The 15,841-nt window shown below is 41.2% G+C and overlaps 1 protein-coding gene across 1 annotated transcript in view; it reads left to right on the top strand.

Moving 5' to 3' along the window:
• Positions 1-14,607: 14,607 nt before the first annotated feature.
• cald1a (caldesmon 1a) overlaps positions 14,608-15,841 on the top strand; it is a 55,620-nt gene continuing 54,386 nt past the window's right edge. The window contains exon 1 of the mRNA XM_034578439.1: positions 14,608-14,759. The gene's annotated coding sequence lies outside the window, so the exon portion shown is untranslated. The remainder of the gene's footprint in view (positions 14,760-15,841) is intronic.

Below are 15,841 nucleotides of genomic sequence, written 5' to 3'. Positions count from 1 at the left end.
GCCGGTGGCTGAAGGCTATGGTGCGATGGGTGACGATGGACTTTTTCTAAAACTGCATGAACCCAAGTAATAGATAGTTAAATTTGACATATTTTTGTCCTCTTAAAACTATTTTTGGATGTGATTTTATGGCCAATTTAGATAATATTAAACTCTATGACAGCTAAGATTGGTAGGAGAAAGCAGTTACTAATTTGAAACATAGCTATCAAGAATTTACAAAAAACTACACACAAAAAGGCTCTTCCCAAATTGCTTATACAACACAATCTGAACCTAAACCAATTCTGTATTTAAACTAAACAATTTTTTTGTATTTCCCTTACACAGCTCAGAACCTGCCAGTAAATCAATCAAAACCAAATGTGTACTTCTCCTTTTCTCTGCAGTTCATTTCAGAGTTAGACACTTCACACTGCCTCTCTAAAATAGGTTGCGTGGTAATGAAGTGTGTTAAAATAAATACAATTATTCTTTGAGAGTTTTGTTTTCGTGTTTCAAGTGGTTTTATAAGAATCCAAGCTGAATATACATTGGCTGACATTTTCCGGGTTAACGCTGTGAGTCTCTCTCTCACAACGAGATGAATGAGTGATGATGATGAATACAAATAGGTCAAGTCCTCTTCGTAAATACTCAGCTGATTGATTTTGTATTTAATGCGAGCATGTGGCTGCTGGAGGAGATGCCTCTCTGAGCTGTCCTGCGGGTCACAGCTCATATCCTCCTTCATATTTTAAGCATGAAATTCTCCCAATAAAGCTGTGTTTTATTGGTGTCAGATCGTTTGCTTGTAAAATGGTGCATTGACTTCAATCCCCTCCCGTCCTTCTGATTTTTATTCATTTGTAACCTGAGATACCAGTGTGTGCGTGTGTGTGTGTATGTGTGTGCATGTGTGTGTGTGTGTGGAGAGCGAGAGAGAGAGAAATGAGCTCCTGTCGAGAAGCTCTGTTTAATGTATTGTAACCTTCTAACAAGATGGCTGCATCCCGGTTGGTGACATTGTGACATACAGTACAGAACTAATGTGTGTGTCTCTATGTGTGTGTGTCTGTCTGTGTGTGTGTGTCCTAGCTCAGGGGAGCTAATAAGGCCACCAGAACCAACAGAATGATGTGTCACAATGAAGGTCACAAGTTCAATCCCTGCGTGTAATGTCACACTGGTGACATTAAGGCGGGCGGTCTCTTTAACTCAGCAACCTTGTGCCGGTCTTTTGGTTCTGCAGACACCGTGGCTATAACACTATTATGTTCCCTAAGCCTCAATTACAGCATGAAATCTTATCTCCTACAAGTTAATGCTCTCCTTCAAAACATCTGAAGGGCAATCGGCCACACAATAGGAAGAGCGGAGAAATCGAGGGATCTCTTTTCAAACTTCTTCCCCTTTTTTTTTTTCTGGTATCATCCACGTGATTTCATCCAAGGAAACCATTAACCCGCAGGATGAACTTTCGTCCCCCTCTCAGGTGTCCTCATCTCTGCGTGTGATGAGGGAGACGGGGTCGCCTGTTTTTATCCACAGCTGGAAACCGTGAGGACCTTCGTCGATCCGGTCCCCGGAGAGACGGCTGTAATAGCATTTTCAGTAGAAATAACAGAACCTGTGTAGAAGGAGAGGATCACTATATGGTTACATCCTTATAATCAGCCAGCGGCTCCTTCAATCAATGTGATGTTAAATTAGAGCCGCTCGTAGCCACTCGCCGGTCAAACATGTATCGATATTTGCTGCTTTCTCTGAGCGTGTGCAAGGATCAATGCTGTGTGGAAAACAAGGTCAGTGCAGTGCATGTTAACAGTGTGTTCACGTATTGGATTCTTCACATCATATTAATAACATTCATATGTATCAAGCCTTTGTTACATAAATCACGGACCAGGACTATTCCTATTAATCACAATGCAAATATCTTACAACATGTAATCTAATAGCACATAATCAGATTTCATGATCTTATAATACACGCCATATGGTGCCTGGTATGACATGCCACAGCTGTGAATGTGGGCCAGCCAATTACTTATCGCACTGCGTTGGCGATCTCGGAAATCTAAATAATGTCCTTGTTATTGATCACAGTTGGGAAATGATTCTCTAACTTCTGATGTGTTTGTTTGTTGTCGGCCACCTCGAGAACAATTATTGGTCTTGATATGTTATTTTTCTTTATTTGCTGCAGGTTTTGTGTCTGTTGTCTCTCATGTCGTCCTGGTCCATTTAATCCCAAAGCATTTTCAATTGAGAGACTTGAATAGTTTTTATTTCTATCTATACTTTTTATTTTATAAGTATAGTAAGAGAGTGGCTGATTATTTAATATATATATTTTTTGTCATAATTTCCTTACAGCCCGATGCTAAAAATAACCTGACTTTTTATTAGTTGTAAAAAGTGAAAGGTTATCTATTCTGTCCTTTGTCAAAACTTTTCATTTCATTATCTCATTGTTCTTTGGGATGAGTAGCTTCATTGCTGTTAATTATCCTCTACTGAAAAGCTTGACAGTAACACTGACAGATATGACAGTAAGCACTGTTGTTTTCACCAAAATATTATTTAAAGAATCATAAAAGTCTTACTACAAGATTTTTTTTTCTTTTTTAACTAGTGTTTCATATTTAAATATAAGTTGATAGTTGACAGCTACATCTACTCATGTGGCAGATGCTTTTATCCAAAGCGACTCAGAACAAACACATGTTCACTCTAGAAAACAGAGGCTTTACAAAATAATTGTATCCCATTGTTTATGCTGCCTTTATGTGCAAAAGAGATAATTCAAACAATGTAACTGTCACTGCCCACGTACTTCCATGCGTCCTTTACGTTGGAGTAGTTGTCGAGCAATGCATCCACTAGAGGGCAGCATCAAACATAGCAAAGGCGGAGGAGACGCAAAAGCAGTCAGATTGTAATCCGCTCTCGACGAGGAGTTGGAGGTTCTGCTCCATTTTATCGGTTTCGTCTGTATCCCTAAGCCTTCAGAAGACGAACACAAATATGGACGAAAGAAGTGCATAGTACGGACAGAAAGGTTCCATCTGTATACATATCCACATTGAACATAAATGAGCCTTAACTAACATTTAGATGCATTTTCCACAGCCTGAATGCAGTTGAGAGCTCCAGCACTTTTGACACATAAAGCAGAATATGACCTTCATAACACCAGAATAATGACAGCCTGTGAAGAGATCACAGCAGCTGCCACACACCACTGATAAAACAATGTTTTGTCTGCACTTGACCCCTTTGAACCATTTGTGTGGGGTACCAGAGCATAACCAGGAGGAAAGTCAGCAACAATGGAAGTTTGTGGAGCTGCTTTTTCTGTGTGTTTGTGTGATTGTGTGTATGTGCATCCCCTGGGCCAGCGGGTCTGACAATAGACTCTGACACACTGCCGTCTGTTTAAGGAGGTTTGTGGGATAAAAAGGTCCTTCCAGCAACTTAAGTCCAGGGGGGTTCTTGCCTGCAATTATCAACAATGTTGTGACATTTCCATGCTGCGAGGAAAATAAAGAAAAATACTACCGCTCCAATTCAGATGCTCCTTTTACGGCACATTAGCTGTTCATATCTAAATAACCTATCTGCACAGGGCTGCATCCCTGCAGGCTATCACTGAATGGTAATCCACTCTGCAGCCTCTGGTGTCATGAGTCTAATGGAGGCTTGTGCGTTGGAATCAAAGTGCCACACTCTGTGCGCTGAGTAGTATTCACTGTCTCCACTATGCACCATAAACTTAATACATGGCTAATCGACGTGGCAAGCTGCAGAGGAGAGCCGGGGCCTCGCCTGGTTGAGGGGCAGAGAGTCAGGACTCGCTAAAGTCTGCTGCTCAGAACATACACATATATCATGTTTTTGATTAAATCATCTGTCCTCATTCGCATATGACTCACATATGACTGCATGAACTTAATGGAGTTGCCTTTTTATAACATTTCTGCATTAAATTGTTGTTTATTTTGGCTGCATGCTTAATTAATGTTTTTAGCTGCTTTCAGACATGCACTGAACTCTGGAGATCCTCCGCATTTTCTCCACAGATGTCCGAGTGAGAGCCTCCACAGTTTCTTTCTCCGCCTGGTCTCCTGGTATAAAGTCAGCAGAAAGTCTACAGAACCCGAAGTGAGAACACAGGAGGGGATCCCCCGCTGAATTCACCGCAAGTGAGTGAGTTGATAACACTTTGAACACGCTTCAGACGCAAAAAGGAAAAACCAAAATAATATGAATATCTCCGGATGAAAAAGCACTGTTACGCTTGTAGAAGACAGAAGAAGATATCAAATGAGTTTTTGGGGAAAAGAGCCGACGTGGGTGTCGATAGGATGAAAACTAAAACATGTGATCTCTGCAGCAGAATTAATACGTTCCGATCTGCCTCTGTCTGCTGCAACGCCCCTCACCTGAATCCTGCGAGGGATTTGTTGCTATTGTTAATGAGTCTGAGCAGAGGACCCCCGCTGCATTGTGCGTGTGTGAAAGGCAAACTGCAGAGATCCTCCGCAGGACATGTCTGAAAACGGCTTATGTGAATGTGTTTATGCTCCCTTGTATGTAGTTTTGTCTGTTTGACAGTTTCAAGTGTTAGTTTTTCTGGTATGTCTGGTTTTAATTGGGTGTGTGGCTTAGGGCGTTAGGCTGTGTCTTAGCTCACAGCAAGAAGGTTCTCTGTTGTAATACCGTGTTTGCATGTTCTCCCTGTGTCTGTGTGGGTTTTCTGCAGTCCCTCCAGGTTCCTTGGTTAATTAGAGACTCTGAATTGACAGTAGGTGTGAACGTGATTGGTTGTTTGTTGCCCCTGTGATGGGCTGGCGACCTGTCCAGGGTTAACCCCGCCTCTAGCCCAATGTCAGCTGGGATTGGCTCCAGCCCCCCCATGACCCTCAAAGAATAAATGGTATAGTTGATAGATGGAGGGATGGGTGGATGATGAGGTGAAGGTGTCGCCTTCAGTGACAAATCCTCAGAGAATCCCTGTATGACCTGACTGTGCAGTTCTCCTCAGCTCCAAGTCGCACTTCAACTCCTTGTTTTGCTTGGCAACTGCTTTACTGCCTTGATCTACTCAAACCGCTGCTATGCATGCTGGGTAAAGGTTAAGCTTTACAGCTGTGTCCTCTTTGGAAATCGGACTCAGGTTGTCGTCGCAGTCTCTGTTGTGTCTCTGTTGGCCTGTTGTGGTCTTTGCATTGTTCTCTGTACAATAGTGCACTTGCTCTTGTGATTTATCATCACTGTCACTCACATATTCTTTCACATATTATTTCACGCTACCACAAGCCATTGACAGACACACACAGGTCCCTGGATGTGTGCGCTGCACTTGTACATATGGATAAACTTTGTCTGTAATATCGAACAGGCCTTTTCTTTTTGACGTGTGCAGGATGCAGTGTGTTTCTCACATAAACAGCGTCTCTCACTCGGCTTGTAAACTCTACTTTCCCCCCCAAAAATACACTTTAAAAGACATCGCGCCACATGTCTACTTGACGGCTGAGTGAAATTTATAAAGCCGTGGCTTTTACATGCCATTTGAAGATGAATCGTTGCTTTCATTCTTTTTATTTGCATTTTCTTTCGCTGTGGCTTTAAAGAAGCCTGAGTCTGTTCGCTTCACAGGAGCTCTGTAAGGATAGGATTTGCACGCAGACATCAACACTGGATGATGAGCGCTACGATATTGAGTTGAAGGTGGCCAAGAATGAGAGAGAGAGGTACTCGTCTTTGTAATGGAAATGAAGCAGAAGTTTAACTCTGCATCAGAATTTCTTCTTTTTTTTACGGCAGCCAACCACAATTGTACCTGAGATAACCTGCAGCCCTTTGAAGATCAAATGTTACACTCTCATCGCAATCCTCCTTCCAAGATTATATCTATTTACATCTCTAACCACACCAAAGTGAAATTATGATCTCCTACGCAGCGTCTGAATTCACAGGGAATTGCAGAGATCGGTATGAAAGCCAAGCGTCAGATGGGATTGTGCAGACTTTGTGATATGCTCTAATCCACAAAGGATAAGGAATAAAAGATAATCTGTATTCACGCTGCAACGTATCCACATCCAGGCTGCAGAGAAATAGAGAAACACCCCGACTCCTGCTTTTACTGCTGCTGACCCACAGATCCAGTTCGTTATTTTAGAAGATGTTGGTACAGGAGGTTCATGAGAGGCCAAACCGGTGAACAATGTGAGGAGAGAGGGAAGTAAAGCTGGAGGCAGCAGCTTAGTTTAACGTTTTTTTTTTTCTTCTTTATGATTCTTATATTTGAGCAGGAGGTTCATTGGTTGGCATTTAAATGCTGCAGATAAGTGCATTATCCTAAAGTGCAGCTTTCTTGGAAAAAAAGAAATTAAAGGATGCTGTTATCCATCAAACGCAGTAACACGTCTCTTTCTCAGTTTGAAGCGTGTGGTAATGTGTAGAATAGAATTCCCACCTATTCACTCATTGTCTGTCATATTTAATAATAATGTCATATTCTTCATAGGTATGTCAACCCTGCATCACCTATTCACAGGAAGTCAAGACATATTGTAATTTTCAGTGAAACAAGCACAGGGTTATTTGAAGGCACAGAGCAGTCAGACCCTTATGGAGACGTTAGCATAGTTTGAACAGGTAGAACTTTAAGAATAAAGAATTGTATTGTTAAATTCACAGTTAGTGTAGGTTTTTGTTAATAAAAGCAGAGCTCCCATAAAAACCTCAGCAAAACCAGTGGTTATGTAAATGTAATGATCCCTAACCTTTCATTAAAAATTATGTGCAGTAGAGAACTTCCAATAAAACTGATATTAGATGTACTAAATAAGATAATAAGAAAAAATGGTTTAAAAGGTTTAAAAAATGATGAGGAGTTTTGAGCACAAACGTGCCCTTTAAAGACATTGATTAAGTAATGGCATGATTTTATGTGTGCACGGCGCAGTGGTACAGTGGTTAGCAATCTCGCCTCACAACAAGAAGGATCCTGGTTTAGACACAGTCTTTCTGTGTGGAGTTTGCATGTCCTCTGGTGTCAGCGTGGGTTTTCTCTGGCTTCCTTCCACAGTCTGAAAACATGCAGATGGGTTAAATGGAGACTCTACTTTGACCATATGTGAAATCGAGTGTGAATGGTTGTATGTCTCTGTATGTCGGCCCTGGGATGTGGCAACGTGTCCAGGGTGTAACCCCCCCCTCAGCTGGAATAAGCAGTATAGATAATGGGGGATTCGATTTTATGTGTGTATGCATGCAACTATATATATACTTTATATTAATTCTGATATCTTTGTACTGTACCTTATGTTATGTAAATATACATAATTATCTCATGACTAATTAAAAAACACTATTTCCCTCTTGAGTCTCTTCTCCCCTCTGGCTGTTGTTTTTCATAGTTTGACACCCTCTCTTAATATGAGGAGCTGAAATAGGAAATATAATGTTGCCATGGAGTCATGTACGCTAAATACGCCTTTAGACTTCCCGTCAGTTTGCCCATGGACGCACGAACAACCTTAACTGAACGACTTTGACACTGAAGAAAAGTTGAGTTATAAGGATCATATTTTCTGTTATGATTTCTAAGTGGATATGTGGCAGTTGATTCACGGTGGATATTGGAGATATAACATCCTTGGGAAGTGTAAGTCACATTGTGTCAAACAATATGTGTGTGTTCAGCTCTGACTGAGTTACGACTCTGTGAAGTTTGACTCAGAGAAAAAAAAGATTTGGCACAAATTTGATCTCTGTAACTCAGCACCCCCCTGATTTCAAGTTCAAATGCCAGTGATGTAGCCTGAATGTAGCTTCTTCACTGTAATAGCAATGACCCAAACCGGATACACATGTTTTGCATATGGCATAAATTCTGAGTAAATGTTTTTTCTACTTTTGGGGATTTTGTTTTGTAGATACAGCCTTGTGTTGATTTGTCTTTTATGAAACTGCCCTCAAAACCCATCAGTGTCATACTGTTGTTGGCTATAAAAGATGCTCGGCTGGGATGCTCCACTTTGGCATGTCTATATGTTTTGGTGACCCTTGGACTTCCCACACACTTACACCGGGGACACATCTATCACACACTGTCCACACTGAAAGGGAATTTCACTGTATACAGCTTCTTGGCGTACAGTCAAGAACCTCAAGAAAACAATATTGAAGGTGGTCAGATACCTCAGTTACTTTAAAGGCCCTCGAGGCCTGGTCCATTCAGGTAGCAGCTCACAGAACATATGTTGTTGCTTTTTTATATTACACTGCTGCACGTTTATCAGTTATCTCAGAAAAACCTTTAACGATCTTTACTGTGATACACTGCCATAAAAAACAACAGTGTTTTCTATCTACTTTACATTCTGAACTGCTGGTGGCAGTATAAGTCAGGACGCTGACACTATAACAAATAATGGGGTCTGAGTCATACTTTCAATGTTCACTTTATCATAATCTCCACCAGGGGCTGTCCAAGCATCACCCTCCATTCATCCGTTCATCCTTAACACATGCATGAAGAGTTAAGAGCACAATAGCAAGAAGATCACACTTCACCCCCACTGCAGGATCACAGTTAACTGGTGCAAAGACACTACACAGTGTATGTGTATCGTTAATAAGACAAACTTAAGTGAGCGTATAGAGTTCAGTGCATTGTTGAAAACATGACTGCATGTGGACCAACTACATGTTCACGTGTGCAATATATGAACAATATCTGTAAAATAGATAAGAAAAACAATCCTGGTGCTTCAAACTCTTCCTTGTGTCTTTCTCTCCTATATTTTTGTTAATGTTGAATAAATGGCCTCCTGATTGGACACAGATGGGGTTTCCTTGGTAATATCGAACATCCCACACAGTGTTACAGTATATTTGCCCCAGCTTTGACTCCGGAGAAATTATTTCAAAGCTTTATCATCTCCTGCTGCCTCGTGTGTGTGTGTGTGTGTGTGTGTGTGTGTGTGTGTGTGTGTGTGTGTGTGTGTGTGTGTGTGTGTGTGTGTGTGTGTGTGTGTGTGTGTGTGTGTGTGTGTGTGTGTGTGTGAGTGAGTGAGTGCAACAAGAATCATACATTTTTCCATAAATTTTCAACAGTCAACGCGAAATGTCTGTAAATTTACCTCTCATGTAACGCGCCTGTGAGATCCATCCAGTGTCAGATATTTATCTTTTGGTTTGTTGATGTGGCGGTGCTGAGATTCAGAGGAGCCTCGCAGAGGTGTCATGGGAATGATTTAGTTAAACATCTGTGATGGGAGGTGCCCCCTGAACAACCTCTGTGACATCCTCTCTCTCTTACTCTCCCCTCTTTCTTGCAAACACACTTTTTCTTATGCGATACTATATAATGTCCTGTGTTTTAGCAAAGAAGTAAGACTCAAATAATGGTAGGCAACCACTTTTATGATGTTTTACAATAAATGCTGTAGGAAAGTAGCCACTTACGCTGCATCTATCCGTTAGATGGATGCTAGTGAAGGATTTTTTTGTCATGAGAGATCTTGGCAGTGGTGACCGCAGCTAACAGATGGACATGAAGAGAGCAAGCAAATGTGTTTTTATTTTTTCCCTTTTGGAAATGTATTTTCCATCGATGTATCCTTAAAAATGTAATGACAAAATAATGTCAAACATATCTCTTCATATGTGTAGCTTCAGTTCTTGGTAATTCAGCTCGGAGCTACTTTTGATGTCATGAAACACAAATGATGAAAGAGTTTTTACCTTTAAATCACATTCTTCACATAACTGCACCGAGCCAATTTTTTTAAACAAATGCTCATATTTTCCTAACTAGATTCAACGTTTCATAAAAAGTCAACAAACAGGGGATTCTGTGTTTGCTTTGCTTTGACTTGCAGCCAGTGTGACGGAGTCCCCCAGGGACATATTCTGGGGCCCTTGAACATGTGAAAGAGTTAGAACTCGAGCCAGGTGGGTCACCGCACAGGCTTTTAATTCCTCCCTGAGCCTCCTGCACGCTATGCGTAATTGATCATTATAAATCATTTTATATAATGGAAATTAGCCATGGAAGGGGTCAGAGGGCTGAGGGAGAGGATTCAAAGCCACTTTCATCATGCACATTAACAAAAGAGGCTTGCATTACATTTAACAGTTACTCCTGTAGTGACTGTCATTCCAGCTCTAATGTTGTCATATGTTAAACTGATGAACATTACACAGTGATGCAGGGTTGGCTTAAGGAGTGGAGATGTTTGTCTGGAATATCTCAAATATATCGAGATGAATTATCGTGAATTTGGTGCAGACATTCTTGATAAGCAGAGGATGAAGCCGACCAACTTTGATGATGTTTTGGTATTTTTTGAAAAATATAAATAACCATTAGGTGCATTTACATGCAATCTTGTGCAGATACTCAGGATCCTCAGGGGATGAACCATAATGACTTGGTAGATCCCTTCTCTTTTCATGTACCCTTACCAACTGCACAAAGTTGTCACAAGATGGGTTGGGGCAAACTTTGGGGCAAAACATTTGTGGTTCCCAGATGATGAATCACAAATTTTTGTTGCCCCCTGACTTTTGCTCTAGTACCAATGGACGAATTGCCTTGACATTTTTGCTGCTGACATTCATATTCTCTTCAGAATAAATGATTGGTGATCTGGTAATCTCTTTATTGTTCCTTCAGTACCACTGCTAAGTCAAAACTTAATAGATCTGTCCAATACTGTGGTTTATGACTAAATACATCCCAATTAGTTAGCATGCTGATGTTAGCGTTTAGCTTAAATCACCACTTTGCCTCGTAGATATATATCAATTTCAAGACAGTATATACTTTTTCAGTATATTGTATTGTATTGTATTTATCTGTAGTGTTCCATCTGTTAAAAATACTCAGAACAGTGGAGGCGTAGTGACAGAGAATTTGACGTCCTTATGATAATCTTATTGTTAGTCCAAGGAATGTGACAGGTCACTTGTCAGTATTAAGCCAAACAAGAACCATACCCCAGGGAAATAATCCAGATGTTTACTGCTGCAGGTGCCTGTCCTTTGTTGACATTCTTGTGTTTGACAGTTACAAAGCAGAGAGACGTAGAAAGGATCAGGGGACGGATCAGAATGATAAAAGTCCTGGATTTTACCCAGGATGCTGCAGGTATTTGGTATGCACATCGACCGGCTGAACCACCGAGACATCTCAGATACCAATCATCAGTGAGGCTGCAGTGTGATAATCCATTTCAAGTTGGTGTGTGACATTAATAACTTTAACTTTATTCTTAAATCGAGAGATCCTGATTAGATTTAAAACTGCAGTGACCCCATGATGTCCCGAATTTTATATTGTTGTCATGGAAACTGCTGTTATAATGCAGTTGCAGAATACCACATGCAACTTTCATCATTGACAATATAACTTTTATAAAGCTGAATGCAACTCACTGAGGGCAAATCCTCTCCAATAATGTCAGTTTCACTCAAGATGGAAAAATATTCCTTTTCATTTGATTGAAGAGAAAAATATGATGTAATAGCGAAAACGTCAAAGGTTTGTTAAGAGCAATGTGGTGTTAAAACATTTATAATTGGCTGTGTTTCATCTGATGTAACATTCTGAAGGCATGTATGTCAGGTGGCAATACAAATCTCTGTGGCTCTGGGCTCCAAAGATGTGTGCCTCTCTGACAGCAGCTGTGAACAGCTTACAGAAAGCACAACAGCCAAGAGCCATAATGTTTCCTCTTTGGTTTGTGCCCAGATAAACACGAACCAGTGTCCATATGTTCGCAGCTACTTCTGCTGGAGCTAATATGGCTTTCAGATGTAGTAAGGCTCCTCTTTTCAATTCAACTCCAATGCTGTGTAGGTTGAGGAGGCTGAGGTAAAAACCTGAGCTTATGATGCAAATATAGCAACGGATCATCACGTATGAGGCATTTTGCTAAGTATGAACATGCCCCAGGTATGGCATCATTCTGGCAATCAAATTTCTGCCATGAAGTTATTTTGGATCAGGATAATGAGGGTTTCTGGGGCCAAGATGTTGTGTGCAAACTGGATCGGGAGATTAGGTCTGGAAAAAAACCTGCAAATCGAATGATGACAGGTTTATCTTGAAATACATCACTTTTCAAAAGGAATGTAGATAAATAAATTTTCAAATTTGTTGAGTTGGATGGCGCTTGAACCCCCCCTCTGCTCATTCTCCCTCTCCTTTAGTTGCATACACACAGCCACATGCACGCCACACACACACACTACTGAATTTGCACATGCACACACACATTTATTTTATCTTTAAAAAAACATGTGCAAAACGACCACTGGTGCATATGGTGCTCATTTCTGCACCAGTGGCCTAATGCTCTTAAGTTAATTCTTTGTTGTGAGCATCATTGTTTTAAACGGAGTAGACAATGCGGGGCAGTGTCCACATGCTGCTGTTTCATAGTAGAAAGTAGAACACTGCGGCTATTGTGTCCGTCACCTCCTAACTCCCTGCATCCTTTGCAAAACTGCTGACAGAGAAAAGGTCACAAATAGCAGGGCTGCATTGGGAGGAGGAAATTAAACATGACACCGCACTTTTATTATTAGTCTTTACTGCCCTAAAATACTGTACATGCAGTACACACAGAAACTGGTTCTTGATGCAGGATCGTCATGTCAAAGAAATGCTGTTCAAAGTGAAGTCAGGTATATGTGGCTTTTATTGAGGATGCTGAGGTCATGTCCTCTGTATATTTTCTGTAAAAATAATAGTAACACCAAGATAATTCAATTATTTGACAATACATTAATGAATTTAGTTCACATTAGTTAATTAATCCTTAACAATAAAATAGTACAGTTATTCCCTAAGGCAATTAAGAGTTTGATATTATTTTTTTACACTCAATTTTAACAATATCATTTATCAGTTGTTTGTAGTTTTAACTTGTCTGATAGCTTTTCACAAAATGTAGTTAGTTTTGGGTTCTGTGGGCGAATAGCATTTCTGGATAATGTTCGGGAAACTGGATAAATTAGTTAAGAGCATTTCTTTTGTTTCCTGGGCAAAATTATATGTGGATCAGAGTAGGGTTCTGATTGGCTTAGACTTCAGTTTTCTATAATCCTGGCAAGGCCCTGAGCACATTTAACAAAGTGAAGTATAATACAGCTGCTATAGGCTGAGGCACAGTTCATTTGACCTATGTTTTTAAAATTTGGAGTAAACGAACAAATAGAAACTGGATAGTATGCAGATCTTTTTGGTAGCCCCAGTTTTCTACACAAATTCATGTCCCCTTCAGGATTAATTGTAATCACTTTGGTGATCCCTGACTTTTCATGTATGGGACCACTGAGGTCAAACTCTCTATGTTCTTTGTTTTTTGTGCAATATGAACAAATGTTAGTATGCTAACATGCTAAACTTTACTACAGCAGTAAGAGTTGTTAAAAGACCTGGAATATTCCAGTATCGCCACATGTGTTTTATTTCCAAGATCAGAAGCCACTGAGCTCTGTGACTAGAACAGACTGTACAAAAAGATGGATGAAATTACTGCACCTCAAAAGTGAAGTGAATCACACTGATGTTGGTTCAATTGTTCAGTTCTTTGTAAGTTTGGTTTTAAATGTTATTTGTTGTTATTAAAAGCAGGTGAAATGTCTGGTAAACATAGAAAAAGCATTGTCTGAGGGTAACAATAAAACGAAACAATTCAATGAGATATGGAAATATATTTATGAGGCCTTATACATTTCAAAAGCACCTATTTGCCTTGTTGCAGGGTTGGGAAGGGAGGGGGGAACTCTGGTGGAGAATACAGGACATGGAATTAAAACGAGGTGGGGGTGGAAGGGTGGTTAGCAGTGGATAGTGTCGGGGGAGGGTGGATGTACTTATTAAACATAGATGAACATATGGGTTTTCAATGTTTTTCTTAGCTTAGCTTTTCATCATATCGTACCATCATATCAATTTGTCGGTTAGAGATTGTAAGCAAACTGGTGGAAATTAAATAAACAAATAAAATAAAATATAAACAGGGTGAAACGTCACGTTTGACAGCTGAGAATGACACGTGTGTGTGTATTGACGGTACCCCCGGTGACTGCTGGTACTCCAACTGTGCAAGATGGATGCGCTTGATATTTTAGCTTAATTTCCAAAAATAATGGGATGAAGTGGTCATCCATCTTCGTATACAGTCTATGGACTCTAATACTATATAAAATAGGGGGGGGGAAACACTTACAGCTACATGTTATTGATTTAGCATTGTCACCAAATGTACTTGAAGTAATATTACATTATAGTATTGAATATGAAGGTGGGTAGTTGAGGTCACCCACTCGTTTATCAAGTTGCCTGTTAATATGAAACCCCTCAGCTCTAATGTTCTGCCTGTGAACAACCCGCCCTGCTTTTTGTCCAACTTTAACATTTCCTTTGGTTTTCTGAAGGATCACCAAAAAAGGACTTTCTGCCTGAAGCCACTGCGGCTGCAGAGGAGTGCAGCCTGGTGACACATTTGATTTCTAATGTCTGGGACTCGGATGCTGTGAGGCCGAGCTGTGTCATAGACTGGAGCTGAGGAGGAGAGGGGATGTGGGAGCTGCTCTGACTGGGAGGGAGGGGCTTGTTGAGGGGCTAGACTCTGGTTTTATCACGGAGGGCTTGTGGAGGACTGACTGCAGACTGGCTCCTTCTCCTCTCCGCTGCTCTCACTCGACTCTACAGCTCTAATCTGTCCCGTTAGGATCCACAGGTAAGCGCACAACCTCTCATCCGACCTCTGTCGCTGTATCACCAGCGGAGTTCACGACCCCGTGTCGCTTTACACGCGGTATTTAGCAACGCGGAGGGGCCGGGGGGGGGGAGCATCACATTGTGTCCGTCCACTGTTCCCCCCGGTTCGTCTCCTCCGCTCCCTCCTCTTTGTGCGCCAACCGCCTCGTTTACCGCGAACTCGCGAACTCGCGTCGAAGTAAAGTTACGACTCGTGTGTGAAACTTTTCTGTGACGCTGATCTGAAGCTAGAGACTCGAAGACAAAAGCGGAGGTCCAACCCTGTACCGTGTTCACCGCTTCAGATTCGTATCGAGATAAAATATGACGGGACGAGGAGGAGGGAGGGGGGGGGGGGGGGGGGGGGGGGGGGGGGGGAGCCCAACCTCAGCCTGGAACTACTTTTTAGGGACAAGACTCGTGCAGTGCCCGTTCGAAACCTGCCTGTCTGCTTGGCCTGTGTTAATGCTCCACAGCTACAGTCTTTACTTCTGGTCATTGTCCAACAGTTCTACAATACACTTTATTTTTCTTTGTGCGCAGGATGTTGTCGTTGCTATTGTAGTTAGACAACTTTGTAATCATCCTATCCGGTTTCCCTGCAGTGAAGATTTTTACCATTCAGTTTTTTATTAATATTGAAGGTCAATAAAACGATAAAGATAATTATCACGAAATAACTTTTCCTTTGATAGAAATCCAAGACACGGATAATACAACGTCGATAGAACTCATTCCATCCATGTTTTGACAGATGACATGAACAGACAATTATAATGAGATTAGCGCCGCGCCGAACCAATCATGTGACTGGAACAGAGTGTCCAAATCGCACCAATATCGGCACTGCACTTTCTCAGGCCAAATTACGATTCACATTTGTCAATTGCACCCCCCCAACCCCACCCCCCCCCAAACCCTAAAGAAAGGCAGCCATAACAGCAGGATGTGGATAAACTAGCTGAAATCTGACATGTAGAACGTGTTCAAAGTTGGTTTCATGGCAAGCATGGCTCCGCGAAGATCAAATGTGACCCTTAGGTTTGCACATGGCAAATGTCC

This window comes from Hippoglossus hippoglossus, chromosome 23 (genome assembly GCF_009819705.1).
Source record: "Hippoglossus hippoglossus isolate fHipHip1 chromosome 23, fHipHip1.pri, whole genome shotgun sequence".
NCBI lineage: Eukaryota > Metazoa > Chordata > Actinopteri > Pleuronectiformes > Pleuronectidae > Hippoglossus > Hippoglossus hippoglossus.
The sequence above is the reverse complement of the archived record's forward strand: the minus strand, read 5'-3'. Positions and strand labels throughout refer to the sequence as shown.